Consider the following 21,543-nt stretch of genomic DNA (forward strand, 5'->3'; position numbering starts at 1 on the left):
TCGAACCGCCGACCTTCTGATCAGCAAGCCCTAGGCTCAGTGGTTTAACCACAGCGCCACCTGGGTCCCATGATGGAAGAAAAGTGGGGTACAAATGTAAGAAAACGAAAGAAGCAACAACACTGATAATTTTGCTACGTACAGCCTTTTAGGTTTGGTTTTAATTTTAAGATGAAATGTCCATTTCTCCTGATTCTTTTTTAAACAATCCACACACACAACGGGGAAAGCTATGCACTGATGTCTAGTGGAGTCTGTAAACAGAGAGAGTGAAACAATGGCTGTCCAAAGTGAGAACTTCCCCTATTCATGTTAATAGACTGTTAATTATGACCACTTAAATGCCCACAATGTTAACTATTTCACTGCTGACTCTCCTGCCAGAAACTGTCTGCATATAAGGACAATGTGGCTCATTAAACATTCCCATTATCTATAGATTATTTTAGCAGTACTGGTGTTTATTAATGTCCTTAATTAAAGATTAGTATAAAACCACAGAGTGCTGAATGTCATGTGGTTTGTGGTATGTGACAGGGCAGTGAAAGATTTTGTGGATTTACTAATAGATTTCTCCCCCCCCCAGCAGTGTTGGAGGCAATAAAATTTAATTGCCTAATAAATATTATGTTTCTTACAGTGATATCTGGTATTAAATGGTAAGAGCCAACCTGGGATGAATAAAACAAACACAGAAAAGGGGGGAAATGCATAATCTGCCCAGAGTTAAACTATAAAATACTTTCCCACAGTTTCAGTCAGAAGGGATGTGTGATGGGCATGAATCCTAAAATGAGGGAGTACTTCCCACATGTACTTTGGTTGGGTGGTGTTCAATGCAAGTCCTTACTCAGAGTAGACCTACTGAAGTTAATGGGCATTACTAAGAGGCTCATTAAGTTCAGTGGATAGACTCCGAATACAACCCTTTGAGCCGGGTTAAGAGGTAAGTGATATTTGAAATCCACCTCTGTCAAATTTCACTTTAGTGTCCATTTCACTTTAGTCATTGGTTATGGAAATGAATGCTCCAAATGAAATCTAATTGTCATATACACAAGGTCTCCACCTTCCTCTTTCCAACAATTAATCTGGAGGAAATGGCAGTCCTGCGGTTCCATACACAGAATTGCTAAAGCAAATTATTATCCTCTCTGCACCCTTATGCATGTACTGTAAGGATTGTGGGGGACATATTAACCACCCTGGTTGTGTCAGGATGACAGGCTGTTCAAGGATTAATTAACCTGTACAACATGATCTTAAGAATGCAAAAAATCAATTATTTTTCAAAGCCGTATTTGCAGTCTCTTCACCCACAGAGTTGTCATAGGTTCCTCCTGGAAACAGCCCAATGGCACAGCACGGCTTACTAGGAAGGTACAGGCAATGTTTAGCAGTTTATGCATTTATTTATTTACTTATTGTAAGGAAGCTGATCACTTACAAGTTCTCCCTTTTTTTAAGGGAAATTCCCTTATGCTGAATAGGCTTCCTCGTGAGAAAAGGGAAAACTTGACAGCTATGCTTATAAGCAGCAGCCACAAAAAATGTTTCTCTATGCAATGGCAGCTGCAAGAATATTAATCGCCACATATTGGAAAAAGCAAGAAATACCAAAAATCAGTGAGTGGCAGGAGAAATTATTTAGCTATTTAGATCTAGCGAAATTAACAAACTCAATCAGAGGTTGCAGTAATCAGAAATTTTATCAAAGCTAGGAAAAATTGGGGGACTATATGAAGAAACAGTGCCCCACACTAAAATCCTGGATCTATTTTTAGAGTTCCGTATTGTTTATAAATATAAAAACGTAGGTATATATATTGAGAGAGAGAGAGAGATGGGTATATGGAAATATAAATGAATGTGCGGAAGTACACACACACACACACACACACACACACACACACACACACACACACACATATATATATATATATGAATATATTTGAAAGGTAGTATGGAATTAAAGTATAAGGTGGTAAAGGAAGCAGTAATTAATTAAAATGGCTGTTTAAACCGAGAGGAAGACAAGTGGAAGTTTAATGGCTGGAGAGGACAAATTTGTTTGTTTTGTTTGTTATGTTTATTCATTGTTTGAATCATTGAGTAAAGGGAATATAAAGATAAGTTTAGTGGATTTCTGTATTAGGTTTTATTTATATTTTTATTTGTAGATTTGGATACATGATATATATGATTTGTATGATTTTTGTGCTTTGATTTGAATTTCAATAAAGTTTATTTTTTTAAAAAAAAACCACTTATAAGCAGCAGCCAGGAAGATTAAAGCAGCAGTAAGAGTAGCTTCAAGTGCTCAGGTAGAACTGATTCACAGGTATTTTAAAAACTATAACTCAAACCACATTTCTGATGAAAAGGCATCCAAACCTCTTAAAGACTTAATCCCCCCACTAGCGATTTAGACTCGCTGCTGTTGCTTGTTGCCAAAATATAAACACATGTTGTCCTCTGATTGCAGCCACTCTCTCTGGGATGATAATAAATGTCCATAGACGGATGGTACCTATTCGTTATAATAATGCTTTTTTTTTTTAAGCTCTGAAGGCAACATATCTTTTATTTGGGGAAAAAGATTTGCACATCTCCACTCCTCCCCTAAACCTTGTGGGGTTGGTTTTTTTTTTTTACCATTAGTGTTCCTTAAAGGTATTGACACAAAGAGTGAAAAACAGAACAGCTGGTTGTTGTTTTTTTAAAGAGTGGCCAGGTGATCCATATGGATGCTCTGCAATGTGAGGAGGAACAAAAATATCTGGGCCTAAGTGCTGGGTCTACACCGCCACTCTTGAGACACTACCCCGCCCCACACCACCACCACCCCTGAACAGTTACCATAGAGATTGTAGGAGCCACAAAGAGCTTTGGTCACATTACTGGCTGGGAGGGGGTCAATTTGTATGCATGAGCCCTGCTGGGAATGAAAGAATACAAAGGAGGGCAGGAGAGATAATAGAAAGGGGGGGGAGAGAAATGAAGAGAGATTATAAGGAGAAAAGAGGGAGAGGACTAAAGCAATTAAAAACAAAGGAGAGGTAGAGAGAGGCTGGTTGAGAAAGGAAGAGAAGAAAGGAGAGAGGGACTGAGAAAGAGAGAATGGATTCATCTTGTCAGATACAGCACCTCTTGTCACTCACTGACAGGAAATGCTGCCTCCACAAGAGCTAATTCACAGGCAGTGGAAATGGGCAGAAACAGCAGGGGATGCCTCCATCACCTGACCTCACCAGAAAAACTGCATTGGGGAAGGGAAATGGCATGAAAGGGAAAGGCAGGGAAACTAATAAGAGAACCGGAAATGAAAGGGTGTCAATTGGTTTGCTATTAAGATGGTTTGGAGAGAATCAGGAAAATAATAGCACCCAGGGCCTGTCAGGCTGGTTAACTAACACACACACACACACACACACACACACACACACACACACACACACACACGTTCAGGATTGGTTATAGGGAATATGCGAGCTGAGAGCATGTATTAACCATTGTGTCATCTCTGGGCCTCTACAGCTAAGGACTGGGGTTAGTGTCCTACGGCGCTTGAAGATTGACCCAAATCCCAGAGGGATTTGAAACCGATCTATTCCTCATTATCATATTCATCAGCCCCTGTTACTCATTTGCAGAGTATAAATTGAATAAATCATCCTTTCGTTTCCAAGAAATCATTATTATTTCACGGGAATAAATGCTATTAGCCCGTAGCATTTATATAGCACCTTTTAAATGTTCAAAGCGCTTTGCGTACATTATCACAGCAGCTTAATAAACTCCTGCAATTTGACATTATTTAAACTGCCTATTAAGCCAGCCAACACCATGGTTTGGGAAGTAGTTTGACTGCAGATAGGTTGGCTACAACCATTTTGCTTTGGCAATTAATATAATTACACATCAAAAACCAATTTAAAAATAGAGATGGGTACAGCAGATAAAAACTGGCTGAACACGAGAGGAGAAGCCACTAATATTTAATAACCAATTTTCTGACATATATTCTATATCAAATTAGATGAAGTTCTCCAGTGACCTGAACTATTCCAACCTCACACAAGCAAATCAAGACTTACCAGAAAAAAGTTGGTTGGATTTTCATTTAACTTTTTGTTTTTGTGATCTAATTCTAACCACTTTTGCCAACCACCATTGGAAACTTGTTAGGAGCCTGGAATAATAATAATAATAATAATAATAATAATAATAATAATAATAATATCAGCATAAGAGGTTAAGAACATGAGCCATTAGCCAGTAAGTCTCTGGTTCAAATTTGAGCTCTGCATATGTTCACCGCATGTCCTTAAGCATGCTGTATCTCCCAAGCTCATAATCCTTCATTCATTCAATAGTTTGCCTAAGAGATGCGGAGAGCTGCAATGTAATGAATATAGCGCAAAACAAAATTATTACCACTTCCTTACAAAGCTATGAATCTTAACGTAGTTAAAAAGATCAAATAAAGACTCACACTGCTGACATAACTCATTACCAGGAGTTTATTATTTACAAGTGGTACTAATCAGCACAGGTAGTTGCATTATTCTGATAATTGTGCCCAATCTGCAAATATGAATAATAGCAAATATGGCTGTTATATGTTACCTCCATATCAATTAACAAAAGACCTTACAAACTCAGGTGTTGCACTGAGTCATGATAACCAAATGTGCATAGTCATTCTGAAAGAGCAATGCCTAATACAGTGGTATCTTGGTTCTCAAACTTAATCCATTCCAGAAGTCCGTTCCAAAATCAAAGCGTTCCAAAACCAAGGCACGCTTTCCTATAGAAAGTAATGCAAAAAGGATTCATCCGTTCCAGACTTTTAAAAACAACCTCTAAAACAGCAATTTGACATGACTTTCACTATCTAACAAGACCATTGATCCATAAAATGAAAGCAATAAACAATGTACTGCAGTCACACAATCAATCAGTAGCTGAATTGGGTTCCACACAGTCACAGTCACAAAAACAAAAATGCAAAATAAATAGCAAAAGCAGACAGACCTCAGTGTAACGCTCAAAGCAGAAGTGTGGCACCCAAATCAGAAGCACTCAAAACAGAGCATGTTTGGCTTCCGAGAAAAGCTCACAGACCGGAACACTTACTTCCAGGTTTGCAGAGTTTGAGTTTCAAGTTGTTTGAGTACCAAGGCGTTTGAGAACCAAGGTACCACTATATAGGCACCCTTGGTACCAAATTTGCAACCACTAAGCCACTATTCTTGCATGGATTTTTCATCTCTTATACAATAAATATATATATACAAGATGTATCCCCTGGGGAGAGGGGCATAGGGGGATATGTTTGAGCTCTACACTACAGGAATCCTTCCCAAGGGGTTATGTAGGTGCTGTGTTCTATAGACTCCCGTTCCATAGTGTGTTATCCTACCAAACTAAGGCAGCCTGTCAGGCTTCGAATGTCTATCTATAGGGACTGGTGGCAGCATAGGTGACAAGGTCACTGGGGCAGCTGGAGCGGGGTCCCTTGGTGTCATCTTGCGCTGTGTGTGTGTGGTGCTGAAGGGGTGTGTTCCCGTCATCATCATCATGACATTGTCTTCCTATATGTGGGGCGCATGTGGCCACCATTGCTGGCCCAGTGCCCAACTGGTGGGCTTTGGTGAGGTTTCTAGGGATGTCGTGGGCATGTCTGCTAAGTTTGCAACATTTTTGTTTCTTTTATTTGTTCGTTTCCCCCTTCTGGGTTGACTATGTGTAAGGTATGGTGGCTATTCCACTGGTATAGAAACGGTGTATTTAGTGTATAAGGCTACCTATAACATTTTTGCCTGGTGAGCCAGTGTGGTGTAGTGGTTAAGAGAGGTAGACTCATAATCTGGTGAACCCAGTTTGCGTCCCCGCTCCTCCACATGCAGCTGCTGGGTGACCTTGGGCTAGTCATACTTCTCTGAAGTCTCTTAGCCTCACTCACCTCACAGTGTGTTTGTTGTGGAGGAGGAAGGGAAAGGAGATTGTTGGCCACTTTGAGACTCCTTAGGGTAGTGATAAAGCAGGATATCAAATCCAAACTCCTCCTCCTCTTCCTTCTTCTTCTTCTCTGTCCTCCCTGTCCCTGCAGGACAAGTTTGACAAGTGTTCAGCTTGACCTTCTCACTAAAATTAGGGCTGCCACGGAGTGGGTATATATAAACATCTATGGTGGGACTGCTCAAAGGCAGCTGAATTTTGGAATAAGGTGTTCACTGAGATCCCTTTGCTCAAGAAACAAACTTTTACTCCACGTTTCCACCAGACACATTTGAACCATTATAGAAACAGAATTGGATTTGAAAAACAAAGAACTTATATCTCATCTCTTAGCAGCAGCCCAGGGCTCAGTTGCCAAATCGTGGAAAACCTTCCACCTTAATAATTTGGATTGCTTAGTCTCCAGGGTTCTGTGAATTGCCCTCCTTGAAAAAATAGCTCATAACTAAAAGTATGTAAAGGTTAGAACTCGAATGACCTTTTTTAATGTATGGCATGATTTTATTTCTCATATGAATATTGAGGCATGTGGTTGCTCAGTGGTACCAGGTTACGCAAACCTTTGGCTCAGCTTAGACTTTGTAGAACCTTTGCTCTCAATGATGATGGAACTCAGAGATAGATAATACTTCTGTTTTTACATATCTGTATTATTTGTAAAAGGAATATTTGTATGAGTTAATACTTTTATTGCCCCTTTGGAGCTGTGCTGTATCTTTGTACTTTTGTCCTTACAGGTTTTGAAGCTTTATGGTTTATATTTTTTATTCTTTGCTTTCTTTCTTTCTTTCTTTCTTTCTTTCTTTCTTTCTTTCTTTCTTTCTTTCTGCTATGTTTGCACTTCTTTTTTTAAAAAAAACAAATCAATAAAACTTTAAATATAAAATATAAAAAACAGCCATCTATCTATCAATCATCTGGCATCAATGATGACATCAGGTCATCCTTCCCATCAGGGCAGTTCCACCCACCTGTCAGAGTTGATCCCTGGGTGTCTCACAAGCACATTCCCCACTAGTGTGTTCCCTGCAGATTCTGCAGATTTGTTTGTTTGTTTATATGTTGTTCTAGGCCTGTGGGCAGCAGGAGAGAACAGATAATCAATGGAAAACAAAGCGGAATAATTAAGAGAGCAGAAGACCTTTTGGTAGCCGAGGTTGATAAAGCTAAAGAAGAGGAATAGCCCACCAGAATTATCCCTAGATGAGTATACAGCACTAATTGCTTAAAGCAGGGGTTCCCAACAAAATTTTCTCGAGGACCCCTCATCGAGCCACTATTGTGACAAGGACCCCCATTAATTCCTAATCCTAAAATTAAAAAGTGGTTTTATTTATTTTTCAGTTGTTTTCCTCTTTTCTTTATCCTTCTTGGGGGGGGGGGGCGCTGGTGTGGTGGTGGCTGTGGTGGCGGCGGTGTGATGGCCGTCTGGGGGTCATCAACCCTTTCACCTGGGTTGAGGGTGGTGGTGGGGCCCTCTCTTCCCTGTCGTCCCCTCTTCTTTTCTCCTCCTCTGGGGGTGGCTGTATTTGCGGCGGTAGCAGCGCCAGCAGGTTCGGTGCGGCCTTTGTTCTTCGGGTCCCCACGAGGCTCCCCGTGTGGCGCGCAGGAGCTGCGGGATCGGGGGCCTTCGCTTGGGGGGGCTCCTTCCCCCTCTTGGGCAGCTAGGGGTGATGGTGACTGCAGTCGCGAGGCAGGCCCCCCCAGGATCGTTGTTTGGTGGGAGGTCTCGGGCCACGGAGCTCCGCTCGGCCGTCGGCCGGGCGCCCTCGGCTTCGGCCCGGTGGGCCTGCGGGGGCCTCAGCGGCTCCTCGCTTGCTCCGCCGGACGTTTCCGACGCCCATGCACTCGCCGCGGGGTCCGCGGCCTGGAAGGCGGTTTCGGGCCTCTAGGCCCAGGGGTTCCGCCGAGTCTCCGGCCGGGCGCACTCAGCCTCGGTCCGGTGGAGTCGCCGGGGGGCCTTCAGCGGCTCCACGGTTGATCCACCGGGCTCGCTTGGGGCCCACGCACCGGCGGCAGCAGTTCCGCCGGTTCCGGCGGGCCAGAGGATTGGCATCTAATAGCATCTTGAGGACCCCTCTGGCATAGCTCGCGGACCCCTGGGGGTCCCCGGACCACCTGTTGGGAACCACTGGCTTAAAGGTAAAGGTAAAGGTACCCCTGACGGTTAGATCCAGTTATGGATGACTCTGGGGTTGCGGCGCTCACCTCGCTCTATAGGCCAAGGGAGCCAGTGTTTGTCCACAGACAGCTTCCGGGTCATGTGGCCAGCGTGACTGAACCGCCATTTACCTTCCCGCTGGATTGGTATCTATTTATCTACTTGCATTTTGACATGCTTTCGAACTGCTAGGTTGGCAGGAGCTGGGACTGAGCAACAGGAGCTCACCCCGTCGCAGGGATTCGAACCGCCAACCTTCTAATCGGCAAGCCCAAGTGATTGCTTATGTAAAGCTAAACTCTGCCTCGAACTCAGGTCTGAGTCCTCATCCTGCTATAGCAATTTACAAAACATCTATTGATTTTAAGAGAGCTGGATTGTCCTCTCAGCTATAAAGGGAAAGAAACCTCCGTTTTTTAAAAAATGTTCAGACTGGGCTCAGCTGCTCAGGCAAAGCCTCTTTCAGCGTCAACCTCTTAAAATGGCTGACATCCTTCTCAGAGCCCCTGACTGCTTCTGCACAAATAACGTTTAACAGTGCATGCCCAGCTCCATACAATGTGCAGAGTGATTTGAGGTCATCAGCGATATGATGTTTAGAGAATACAATGGGATGTATCTAGTCTGAGTTAGCTGCACTAGCTATGAGTCCACATTATACATTTAAAGCATACTCAACACACATTTACCATAATTTCCTCTGCACAGATGTACCATTTCCAGCACCTTAAAAAACTACAGTTCCCACGATTCTTTGGGGGAAATCATGTGCTCGTTAAATCTGTTTTCAATGTTCTTATTCAAAGTCAGCAGTCCTAACCCCACTTACCCACGGTTGAACTCAACAGAATTTTATTCTGAGACAGCTTGGTTAGAAATACACATTTTCACTGGCAATGGGGCAGGGGAGGGAGCTAAGTCTGGCTAACTTGTCCCATAAAGTTCAGTTCCCTTAGTCTGGAGCTAACCTCCTATTCAAAAGGCTTTTTAGAAATAATAATAATAAGACATCAAACAGAGTTTCAGAATATTTCCCTTCCCTGAAAAGGATGGGAAATGTTCTTAGGCAGGTATGTTTTCTTAGCTGCTTTTAAAGAATTCAGTGCTCTGGCAATCCTAGCTAGTGCCTAAGGAGGGCTTAATGGATTTCCTGAAATTCATTTCATAGGCAGCAAATTTAAAATAATGACTTTTAGCTAGTTGGTTGGGGTTTTTTTAAGCCTGCGTATCTTTGAGCAACTACGGTTGTTGGGTGTTTTTTTAAAGGTATTTAAATATCATCTCATAATAAACATAACCAAAAAGGAAAACTCTTTCCTTCCCACCTCTCAAGCGCAGTCCCAGTATCATTCAAAATACACACAAATATTTCTCATTCAAATAAAAGTATCTTTACATATGTCCCCTTGAGCTGTTGGTCGGCCACAACTTTTTTCTTTTCTTTTTTTGCAGTTTTGTCAGAAATAAAGCTCAACAAAGTTTTATAAAAATTTGTCTGATTTTGTGTGTTTCCTTAGCCTCAGGCTTTGTTAGGGTCCATTTTTCCGTTAATGTCAAGTCACACCCCTATAGAAACAACATTTCAAACAAAGCATTTGGCAATTGTAAGACTCACTGAGAACTCTTTATAGAAGGACTGATGTGATAGAGGGTCAATAATGTGTGTTTCTTCACACTTACTCACAGAGACAACTTATACACACAATACTGTTAGGATCTCCTACTCATGAGTAGGAGCTTGGCAAAGACACATGCCCGAATGGGATGTTTTCTCCCTCCTGGTCTAGCGTTCGGGAGCTTCAAAAGCTTTCTCCAGCCCGAACATCACAGTGACTGATGCCAACTGACATCAGCACACTCAGGGATCCGCAGAGTGTTCACAATTGCGTAACAGAACTCAGTAGCACAGCATTTGTCTAATCTACGTTTATTCACATAAAATACACTCTGAGCACTGCAACATGGCTCCCTCTCTCTCTAGCATCAGGCAGCAAAGAGAAAGAACAAAGGACAAAAGTCCCACTTCAAGAAACACAGTAACACAAACATCCTGTCTTCATCACTTCCCACTGTGGAATGAAAAACATATACAGTCATGTGATAGACAACAATCCCATGACAGCAGACACGGGGAAAGAATCTCCAACAAATACATTTAAAATGCATTCAAAGCACATTACTTCCCCCAAAGAATCCCGGGAACTATAGTTTGCCCCTCACAGAGCTACAATTCCTAGCACCCTTAACAAACTACAGTTCTCAATATTCTTTGAGGAGAACTAATGTGCTTTAAATGGAAAGCCATCAACTGTATTTGAACTCCTACAGCTGTCTGAAAGGCCTGAGACATTTCATGCAAAATATACAGGAATTGCCATTTGGCTGTGCTTGCTTGCCCTCTTCCTTCCATCTAAGGTTGTTGAAAAAATTACAGAAACTATGAACCTATACTAGCTGGCTGCAGTTCCACATTTCTGACAAGTTCTTTTAAAAATTTACAAAGGCAGCCCAGCTGGCCTCACTGGAGTTCTATCCAGCTGTTATATAACTTTCGCAGCTCCCTTCGCTCTTGAAAACTGACCTACTTGTTATCTATTAATAAAATTTTACTGCAGCAAACCTTATCTTCTTTCCAATTTAAATTCCTAATTACTACATTTTCAGCAGACCTCAGTCAAATGTAAGATAATATTACCTTAACTACTTTGTGCCTTTTCATTTCTGGAACCAGAATGAGAAAAACATTCTGTCCCAAATTCCTAGCCTATGATGGACAAAAATAAGAAACTATGATTAGGGACTAAAATAATAAAATTCTGGTTAGACATGAGAGTGGAATGGTATAAAAACATTCATGGTTTGGCTCTGCAAGCCACAGATACATTACTCTGCAGCATCAGCCTCAAGAGAGAGACTTCAGGTGCAACTTTTCACATGGAGACTTTCAAAAAGCACAAGAAAACATATACCGTATTGGCCCGAATATAAGCCTCACCCAAATATAAGCTGCACCTTTAAAATTCAATTGGGGGGGGGGAGAGAGAGAGGAAGACAATACCCAAATATAAGCTGCTCACTTAGCTAGAACCACAGGTTTTCTTTCATCTTATGAGTTTCAATCAAATCGGAATCCAAAAGTGCACATAAGGTGTAGTATAGTAAATAAGAAACAATACATAATTTACAATAAAACCTTGGTTATTTTTACACTTAACTTTTTGCTGAGCATGGTATACTGGTGCATTCTGTTATAAGCAAATTTACAATCAATTTCCATGGTAGCAGAGTTCATCTGCTGCTACTACTACAAGCAACAATCCATCTACCTTAGCGTAAATAACATTATGAATACTGTTTCCCACGTTTATCTAGGTGGGCTAAATTATTTCTATTTAAGTACTTAGGTTTATGGTTCTGTGATTGCACTGGAAGAGTGCAATTCTTCCTATGGATGCCTACTAAAAAATAAAGCAAAAAAGTAAGTCCCATTGAGTTCAATGGAACTTCTCACGAGGTACGTGTGCAAGTGTTTAGAGGAGTGCAAGCTAAAATAAGCTAAATATAGGAAACTCTCAGTTGGTGGTTCATGAAAAAGTGGTCTGCCAACAGCAATCAATCACAATAGCTAAAGCAGAACCTCTCTGTTCAGAGTCACTACCTCTTGACTGAGATGTTCAAGGAATACTTACCTATTTCAGTGACGCCCTGTTTTGTGTGCTTCCCAGAAATATCTGGATGGCTGCTGTTGAAAGAAGGGTACTAGGTTAGATAGACTGATATATCTGTGAAAAAAGAAAATGACACAGGAAAATAATCTAAATAGGTGATATCCAACTAAATCATGCTCAGGGTAGACCCAATGAAATTAATAGGCCTACTCTAACATTATCGCCCAATATATGGAGTGCATGTTTTCATGTAGTTATCCAATATAAAAGCATTAGAAGTTACATGGGCTCTTATATGTTGGGAAATTTGGCCTGACCCACATGTACATAATCTACCCACATAAATTAAATGGAAAGGAGCTGGGCCACTGGACTGGCAAACAACATTTCGTTAGCCTTTCCAAAATGAAAATAAACGTTTATGAAGATGTACAGTAAAGGAAAGTACACTATTCCTTTAGGCCTGTCTGCATGCCTTTGACCTGAAACATTTTGAACTTTAATTCCAAATTAGTAATTGATATAAATAAGATGCTACATTGGACCCAACACTCAGCGCCGTACTTTGTCTCCACGTCTACCACAAGGAGTTTCTTGGAGCTACAATAACAAAGTCTGCCTCAGTTTCACTGCCAGAACATTAAGGCTGCAGCTCTCAAACCATTTACACACGTTAATGTCAATGGAGCTGCTTTATGAATGGAGTATGGCAAGGAGAATACAATTTCCCCCCGAAAAGGCTGTGAATCTGCAGCTCATATGGAGGGTGAGTAATACATATTTTAATTAGTTTCCATAATTCGCCTGCACATATATAAAAGTGGGGCTAGTCTGGAGTCTGGATCATAGTTTATGTGCTTTCACATTTATTCCAAACGAGTTGAACATTCCCTGAATTAAAATAGGGTTTTTAAAAAATCGTATTTTCCTTTACTGTTTGGCCATTGTGTTTCTCAGTCCTTCTTTTCTGATTACTATATCATGAAAAGAATCTTTCACTAATCTTCCCACCCTGTAATGTTTGCTTCCTAAATACCTTGGACTCTCAGTTACAAACTATTAACTTGGCAACATTTAAAAATCCACGGCCTTTGAGTTTCAAGGCCTTCCCCATTGAACCTTAAAGCATTCCTACAGCTCAGCCAAGTCCTCTCCCATCAACCTCATGTTCTCCAAATTACATCATAGGTTTGTTCTCAATCTACAAAGCACTGCTTGTATCCTTAGAATGAAATGTAAGATATCCCTATAAGAGCAAGGAATCAATGTTTGCTTTTGCAAATGATGTATTATAACCTCCCAATTACTTTGTAGTTCCTGCTCACCCAATCTCATGGACCATTTACCTAGAATCAAGTTCCACAATTGGTTTCTGAAAAAGTAACTTGGTGACAGGATATAAAAACTTCCAGGTAGCACAGAATTCTTCGTCAGAAAAAACTGAATGGAAAAACAGCTGCCCTGCATAACTGGGAGGCTTGCATATACATTCACCAACAGACACTGGTCCTGTTTGCGTTTTTCAAGTTTGCAACGGCAGTATCCCTAACTGAAAGAATTACTGTGGTACCTACTGGTGCACCATATCTAAGGCAGCCTCTAGGCATCCAGTACTGTCTCCTGAAGCTCTCGTTTGGATTTTTCTTTAAGTCATTCTGCCAAGTTTATTCAAAGAGGGCACTGATCCAAGGAAAGTAAAACAGTAACTAGCAAAAGGAGGAAAGAATTTGCACTGAGCAAAGCCCTTCTGAGTAATGTAACCTGTGAGCTTGTTGTCTCGGCCCCCACAGAATACTCAGTTGTGGCACTGGCTCCTATTTAAACAATCTTCCCCCCCTACATAAAAGGCCTGTTCTCACATTCTAGATCAAGAGCTTTCAGAAACTATGAAACTCAGCTAACCTTCACTTACTTCCTCATTTAATTAAATTCACCCAATGTGCTATTTTTCAGTACAGTGTTGGTAACAGGGAAATAGAAACATTAAGTTTAATTCCAGCCAGGATTTATGTTTGACTGCCCAGGAAAGGGATGGATTAAAATATTCAAGATGGCTATTATCTGCACCCTTTTATTATAGCTGTTTCCCATGTTCTGAAACTTGCAGGCATATGAACCCACTCATATATCATTATATTAACCTTATATAGCTGCATTATGAGAATGAAAACAGCCGGTGGAGGAATAGCGTGCCTTGCTGGTGTTGGAAGCCGGACAGGTGGGCCACCTTATAACTCTGCTTATTAATACCATTGAATAACAGCAACACAAGCAATAAAAAACCATTTTAAAATTGTTGTTTACTGTAATAATTATTGTGATTATATTATTACTACTGATTATCGTAAAGCTGAATTCTCTTTGCCCCACAACTTCTTGACATGGAACAACACAAAATTTTTAAAAAGAGTTCCTGGAAAGTTCTCTCTCCTTTCCCCACCCCCAGCTTAACATGTCAAAATGATGGAGATATTGTTGTTTCTTAATCAATTTACACTGCTATCCACCCTCAGCATATTATTCTGCATCCTTAATAGCACCTTTTAAAGGGTACAAACAACTTCGAGGCTGATGTGTCATGAGGAAACTCTACTTTCTCTTTTCCTTTCTATTTTTTGCATTAAAAATTAGGGTGCCTTCCAGCAAAACCAAAACTATTTCGCCCAGTGCTTTTTTAAAAAAAAATGTTTAGGGGTACTCTCATTTTAGCTCAGGAAAACCACCATTTTATAGTTCAAATTGGGAAAAATAAATACACTAAAACTAAATGGACAAAGTACGAAGATTCACAAAACGTTTAGGAGTATGCGTACCCCTGCGTACCCCCATTTAAAGCACTGATTTCGTCTAACCCGGATTTAAGAACAGGCCGGCGTGACCTCTTTACTTTGATCCTTGTTTCCAGCCCTTTTCGAACGGGCCTCGATTAAGGGAAGGAAAGAGACACAATCTTCGAACGGGATTCTATAGCTCCCTTTCCAGAAGGGCGGGAAGAAGATCTGCCCCTGCTATTGGCCCTTCTCCGAGCTACGCGGCGTATCCTATCCCTTCCCGGGCTGGTAGCGGCGAATCAACGCGCAGTCACGGGGTTTGCGGCGCATAGAACTGGCGGGGTGTCAGAAGGCGCTGTTTGGGCCCTGTGCTGCGCTCTTCTTTTTGCTGGCCATGGGGTGTGCCATCTGGTCAAGAGGACTTGTGGGGAGGCAGAAGACCAGCGCCCCACGCCGTCGGAACACACACACACCCAGGCGGGGGGAAATGGCGATTTCATCTGCCAAGTCACACTGTGATGAGGGAGGTCATATCTCTTTAAAATCCAACAGGGGGAACCGAGAAAGTGGCGATCCATAGGATTTTGCCTTGTAAATGCAATTTTTTAAAAGATTTTAATTAGCATTAAACATATCTGTATGTGTACATATACACACTGTTTGCAATGGCACATATATCTTCCATCAACTTGAGATAAACTATGGGCAGATACTAAATGGAGGCCCACAGTGGTTCAGCGGCAAAATACTTGTCTTCTGTACCGAAGGTCCCATGTTCAATCCCGGCTGTCTCCAGGTAGATCTGGAGAAAAGACTCTTCTAAAACCCTCCAGAGCCACTGCCGGTCAGTATAGATAATACTGGATCTAGGTGGACCTTGATTTGTATCTGCCTCGGTACAAATCAGTTTCCTGGGTCCCTATGATTCTGAGAAGCATGTTAAAGTCCGGTTGAAATCAACTGGATTTAAAACCGCTTATCCCATTATTTTTATAATGCAGACAATGGGTGGATAATTTTCCACTTCGCAATACCAGCATTACACAGACATTTAAAATGTACTCTTGTTACTGAAGGAGTAACAGAAAACCTCAAAAATGTAGAATTTTCATTTTACATTCTTCAATGAGAGTAAAACCCGCTCCATCAAAATCGATGTTTTGTTGTTGTTGTTGTTTATTGATTTGAGAGGGGTGGGGAGATGGAGGATATCCATATGGAAAATAAATTGCTCCCCCGATGCAAGCTCCCAACTACTTTTCTATTCGTCACAAAGAGACTTAGAAGCTAGTTCTAGCTTTTTGTGTTGAGTAATGCAACATAATAACTAAACACGTTATATAATAAAGATACTGTACAACTACAAGGGCAAGATCCTGCCAAAGTTCAGCACTTCACAACACAATCCTATACTTTTACTCGGAAGTAAACCCCGTGTTCAATGAGACTTACTCCCATGTAAGCATAGGTTTGCAGCTTCGGACCCTTAATTACCCTTAAGCTACTCTTAAATCCAGCGGGTTTCAATTCAATCGGAGAAGCAAACCTATGCTAACATGGGAGTAAATCTCATTGAACACACTGGTGCTTCGTTTGGGCTGGGTTAAGTCTCATGCGACCTTTCTGCGGTGCCAAACACTTGCCCCATTGCTGAAATTAACACGTAAGCGTGATAGGACGATCTAACTTTTCAAAATCCAGAGCTACTCTGTTGCGCCACCAAAAGCCATAAAGAGTCTTGTGGGATCCGAAAGCCTAACCTATTTGTTATGGCATAAACTTCCTTGGACTATATACATTGCAGCTGTATGTTAAGAATTGTTCGGTGACTCTTTTGAAATATAAAATGTCTCTGGTTGGATGCATGGGTTAATTATTATCCTTCCATTTACTTGGGATTTTACGAAAACAGGCACTTTTTAAAACATTTTGTGCGCTGACAGTATAGCTCTCCTCCAAGGTGAAAAAGGCATATAAAAAGGGAAGGAAGGAATGGAAACAAAAATATCCTCTGCTTAAAAATGGGAGTTTCCCCTACAAAGACTGTTTTTTAGAGAACAAATTTAATATAAAAAATAGGGAGTTGAAACTATGAGAGGTCGAGACTTTTAAAGACTTGTAACTGTTGCCCTTTCGACTTCCTTTTCAGTGTTACTATTTTAAATAAAACAGGAAGAAAAGTAAAAGGAGGCTTGTAAAGGGAGAAAGTGGATTTGTATTGGAAATTCCGATAATTTTCTTAAATTATGCATTTCTTTTCTGAGCGAAATAACAGCCTTAGTTTGCACGGGTTGAAAAGTTTGAAGAATAAAAACCCCTGGGCGTAAAAGGGATGTTATGCGAATGTGGAACTCCGTTCCATCTTCGTCCCCAGCCAAACAAAAACCACCTGGAGTGCAATTTTAAATTGGCCAAAGGAATGGAGAGGACCAGAAAAGACAATACTTTCCGCGCACCCCTTTTTTTTTGCGAAATGAAAGAATATTGGGGGAGGGAATAAAAACTTGCAAAATGTAGACTCTTTGCAGGGACACCTACAATTCTAGCAAGATTTACACCCCAACTGAACTTAAGGGGGCTTACATCAGAGTGGACACGCATAGAATTGTGCTATTACCAAGTTTTTTGCTAAAGAAGGAAAGAAAGGGGGGGAGGGGTGGCCGACTGGCCTGAAAAATAACTGCAGCTTCGTTGTGCAAAGTGCAGCCGGGATCCCAACCTCTCCTGGAGGAGGCAGTTAATAGCAGCAGCAGCAGCAAACCGGAATTTGGGGGGGGGGGAGAGAGAACGAAACTGAACGCGAATTTGGCTCCGTTTTCCTATCGATCCTGTTATATAAGTGTTCTTCCTCTTGGCACCCACTTCTTGCTCCGCCTCCCTCCCTCCCTCTCCACACACACACACACACGTAGCCTGTAACACGCGACGTGCCCCACAGAACCCTGCAGCTGATTATTTGCACGATCGCTGTAATGAGAATCAATTGCCTGCGTGACGGGGCTGCAGCCGAGCTCGGGCGCAGCGGAGCGACCCTCGCCTAAACGCAGCTCTCTCCACTTCGATCAATATGCCAATAATTATTAACGTCGCCATGCATTCAAAGGGGGGGGAGGGAGGATTGGGCTGAGGGAGGACCGTCCGGGGGTTTCCTTTCGTTCTCTAGCCAACACCGGGGAAGGTGGTAAATAAATAATGGACGACCAAGACCGCCACACCACAGCAACCCGGAGGGACCGTTTGCTGCAAAGGGGTGGAATAAAGGTCTGCCTAAGAAACAGCAGCAGCAGCATCTGCCAGGTAGAAGGTCCCTCTCTCCTCCTGCCTGCGATCGCGGAAGGCGAGTGCAGAGCCGGGCGTGGAAGAAAACGTCCCAGATTCTGTGGGGCAAAAAGAGCAGGCACGGGAGGGAGCGAGGGAGGAGCGGTAGCTCCTGCGACCAGGCACCCGCGGAAGAGCAGGGCCCGGGAGCGGGAGTCCCCCTTGCGGGGCCCTTCCCCGGGGAGCTGCAAAAGGCAGGCGAGCGCCAGCTTCCAGCGCCCAAGCTTTGCTCTGGAGGGAGCCGGCAGTGCAATCGCAGCTTCTTCTCGGGGCTCCCTATGTACGCATCCATTTTGCACACGGGTGTTGCAAGGAAGAGGCACGGGGTGTTGGGGGGGGGAAGCCCCCGGACCTCTGTGGCCCTTAGACATACTGCTGCAGAGCAAGCCTGCTGCGGTCCAGCTGCCTCTCTCCTCTGGTGCGTCTCCTCGGCCAGCCCGCCGCATACCGGGAACGCACGTGACGTAGCTGTTGCCCCGTCGCCGCACACCCCTCCCCTGCTCCTCCTCCCTCTGCGACTCCTTGTACCCAGATAAAACGAAGTATTATAATTGTGACGGCTAGCAGAGTAAAACAGAAACCGTCCCTGGGTGGGCTCGAACCACCAACCTTTCGGTTAACAGCCGAACGCGCTAACCGATTGCGCCACAGAGACACCTGCGAAAAGCAGCTTTGCAAAGTGAGTTGATCTAGTTGTACCTAAACATACGGTAGCACTGCAATGTCTAAGGGTCGCTTCCGACAGCGAATTATTATTATTATGTATACATTCAGACCGGAGGATTAGTACACAGCGATGAGGCCCAGTCCCCTTTTCATCTTTTCATAAATTGCCTTTCTTTTCTTAAAGAAATTCTTGTTATGCTGCAGAAAGGCTATTAAAAAGCCAAGACCACATGCGTAGGAACAAGCTATAAGACTGCAATAGACATTTACTGGGAAAGTGAAAACTGCAAAGCGCACCCCATTTAACTCCAGAGGAACAGGCTAATTCTCAAGCCAGCAGGACTTCAGTGGGAGAAGCTATTAAAACTCTCTCTGCTGTGCAGGGTAACTATTGGTTCTTGGTGTAGTTTGGGTAGGAACAGATGCATCTCCAGCCCCAATGCCTTGTGTTGTCTTTTGCTTTCTCTGGGATCCGTCTGCACGCCTGCCCTGGGCTGGGTTAGCTACTCAGAGTAACTGAGTTTGCCACTTGGGATGCAGAGTTGAGTCACTTTTTGCTCTCCTACATCCACATGTAAAAGGAACATAGCTTTCCTCAAAGAATTCTGGCAGCTGCAGAGCTACAATTCCCAGCACATCAAGCAATCTATGGTTCCCATGATACCTTAGGGAAGGCTATTTAAATGTACTTTAAATGCAGACTTGTAGTCATGGTGTGGCAATGAAGCTGTGCTTTACCCCTGCCTAGGTGGTTGTTTTTTAATTGTCTTTTTAAATTTGTGGCATTACAGACAATGGCAGCTTCCATTTAAAGAGTGGCAGCTTGTTTTAAGAACAGCAGCCAATTAAAAATAGGACCCTCTGAAAAATTCATTGAATAAGGCAAGGCAAGTGTGCAACAGAAGAATCACCTGGATGAGTCCCAAAAACCCTGCTCACTCCAGACTTTCACTGATGGAGATTATTTTTTTCCTGATTGCAATCACCCCATAATTACTTGTAATCCTGGGGGGGAAAGCCTGTATGTATAGTAACAGGACCCTTAAAGAGCTAAATATTAGAATGTTGTACTATGGGCTACAATTAGACTTGACCTCTTAGATTTTCATTTTCTGTTCACCCACCCACCAATAAGGAAACATGTTGATTTGCCTGCAGTAAGTAGTAAGAGTTTGTTCATTCTATGTTTATGATGATGTGTGCAGTAGGATTGGGTGTTTATTGTTAAAGGGTGAAGTAAATAGATAGCTTAAAGTTTAGAAGGGTTTTTCTAGAAAAAGAGGTACCAGAACTCCCCTTTTTTTAAGGGGGAGCACCCACCCAAAGTTGTTGAGCTGAAAAATAAAGCAGTAGTTAAAGTGACCTGAAAAATTATTTACCCTTTACAATTTTAAAGCACTCACCATATCCATAGTAATAGTGCCTCTTTTTTCTTCTTTTGGTGGTCAGGGATGAAAAAACCCTAGAGAAATACTGTAGCAATACTTATGTCCATACTACAGCTAGCTGGCTGATTAGCCACCTAAGCAGTAAGTCAGGGCCTGATTTCCCAACCTATGCAGCTCTGCATGAGGCCTTTTCAGAGTATCTGGGCAGAAATATCAACTCAGCAACCAGTAAAAAAAAAAATCCAAGTGCTTTCCATAGTTAGTTTCCAATCATTCTGTTAGTCCTTATTCCCTGCTCCCTTTACTGTGGATTAACCCTTTTGCGTGGAAATCTAATAAGAAAAAACACACAAAACGCAATGGTTGCGGACAACCTGTTTATGATATCCCAATATCCCACTTGCAAATTAAGTGACCCTCTGGAAGCACCCCCCCGGCTGCCAAAGCCATTCTTCCAGGGCTGTGCATCCTACTTCAGGCATTGCAAGAAGCTTCAGAAAGTAAATGTAAGAGTGACTTGTGCACCTGTTTCCCAGTGCCTCTTGTGACCTGTGGAAAAGGAGCCCATTATTCTCCCTTGTGTGGATGGATAAGTATGTGCTCCACACACATCTGGAGTCTGCCTGCCTTGCCCCAGAGTCCCTTTCTGCACACTGCAAGAAGTAACAAGGAGTACAAGTGCCTTCATGGCTTAACTTTGATGTAAGATGAGATCCAGACCTGTATCAGGTTTGCCTCTGGCCCCTCTGATGCTGTCTTGGATTTATTGAGCTGCGGTCACCATCTGGCAACTAGATACAGCTGCAAAGTAAGAGGGTGGCAGTATGTCATTTTGTGATGGGATTTTGGAGACTGGTTCATGTAAGATGAAGGTCATTCTGGTTAGTGGTCATGGGGCAGTGCCTTTATTCCACCCCTCTCTGGCTGCCTTTTAGTAGTGCAAGCCTATGCATGTTTATTCATATGTTAGCCCCAGTGAGGTCAATGGGACTTACTCCCAAAGTAAGTGATTTGTAGGACTACAGTATATATTTGTCTGTGCTGGAAGAAGGACATGCATAACTAGAAGAGAGCAGGGCAAGGGAAAGATTAACTTGCCTGCCAATTGAGATATTTGGTGAGACCTCACTGCATCTGTGGAAGAACCAGCCTCATATAGCCAGCATGCATGCAAGGAGTTCAGCTCATATTAATGCATGAAGGGGTTAAGACCATAGAGTAAGCTGTCCTGCCAGGCTTAACTCACCTTGGGAGGGACTGGGTAATCAAGTTTTTCTTCCCCTCCAGTCTACCTGAGAAGGTCAACATGTGAGGACATCTGAGCTGGTTGCTCCTGTTCAGACCACATGGCGCACACAAGTTACTTTTGAGTTCCCATACCAATAATTTAGGAACTTTCACCAAGTTTAAATGCCTGTGCAGTTTTTCTGAATGTTCTTAACTTACCAAACATCATAGCTGCCAAGTTTTCCCTTTTCTCGCGAGGAAGCCTGTTTAGCATAATGGAAAATCCCTTTAAAAAAGGGATAACTTGGCAGCTATGTCAA

The 21,543-nt window shown here is 42.5% G+C and overlaps 1 non-coding gene across 1 annotated transcript; it reads right to left on the minus strand.

Annotated features, from left to right (window-relative positions):
• Positions 1 to 18,523: 18,523 nt before the first annotated feature.
• TRNAN-GUU (transfer RNA asparagine (anticodon GUU)) lies at positions 18,524 to 18,597 on the minus strand. Its single transcript has one exon. It is a non-coding gene; the product is annotated as a tRNA-Asn (tRNA).
• Positions 18,598 to 21,543: the final 2,946 nt, after the last annotated feature.

The sequence above is a fragment of the Zootoca vivipara genome, chromosome 12, assembly GCF_963506605.1.
Source record: "Zootoca vivipara chromosome 12, rZooViv1.1, whole genome shotgun sequence".
In the NCBI taxonomy this organism is placed as follows: Eukaryota; Metazoa; Chordata; class Lepidosauria; order Squamata; family Lacertidae; genus Zootoca; species Zootoca vivipara.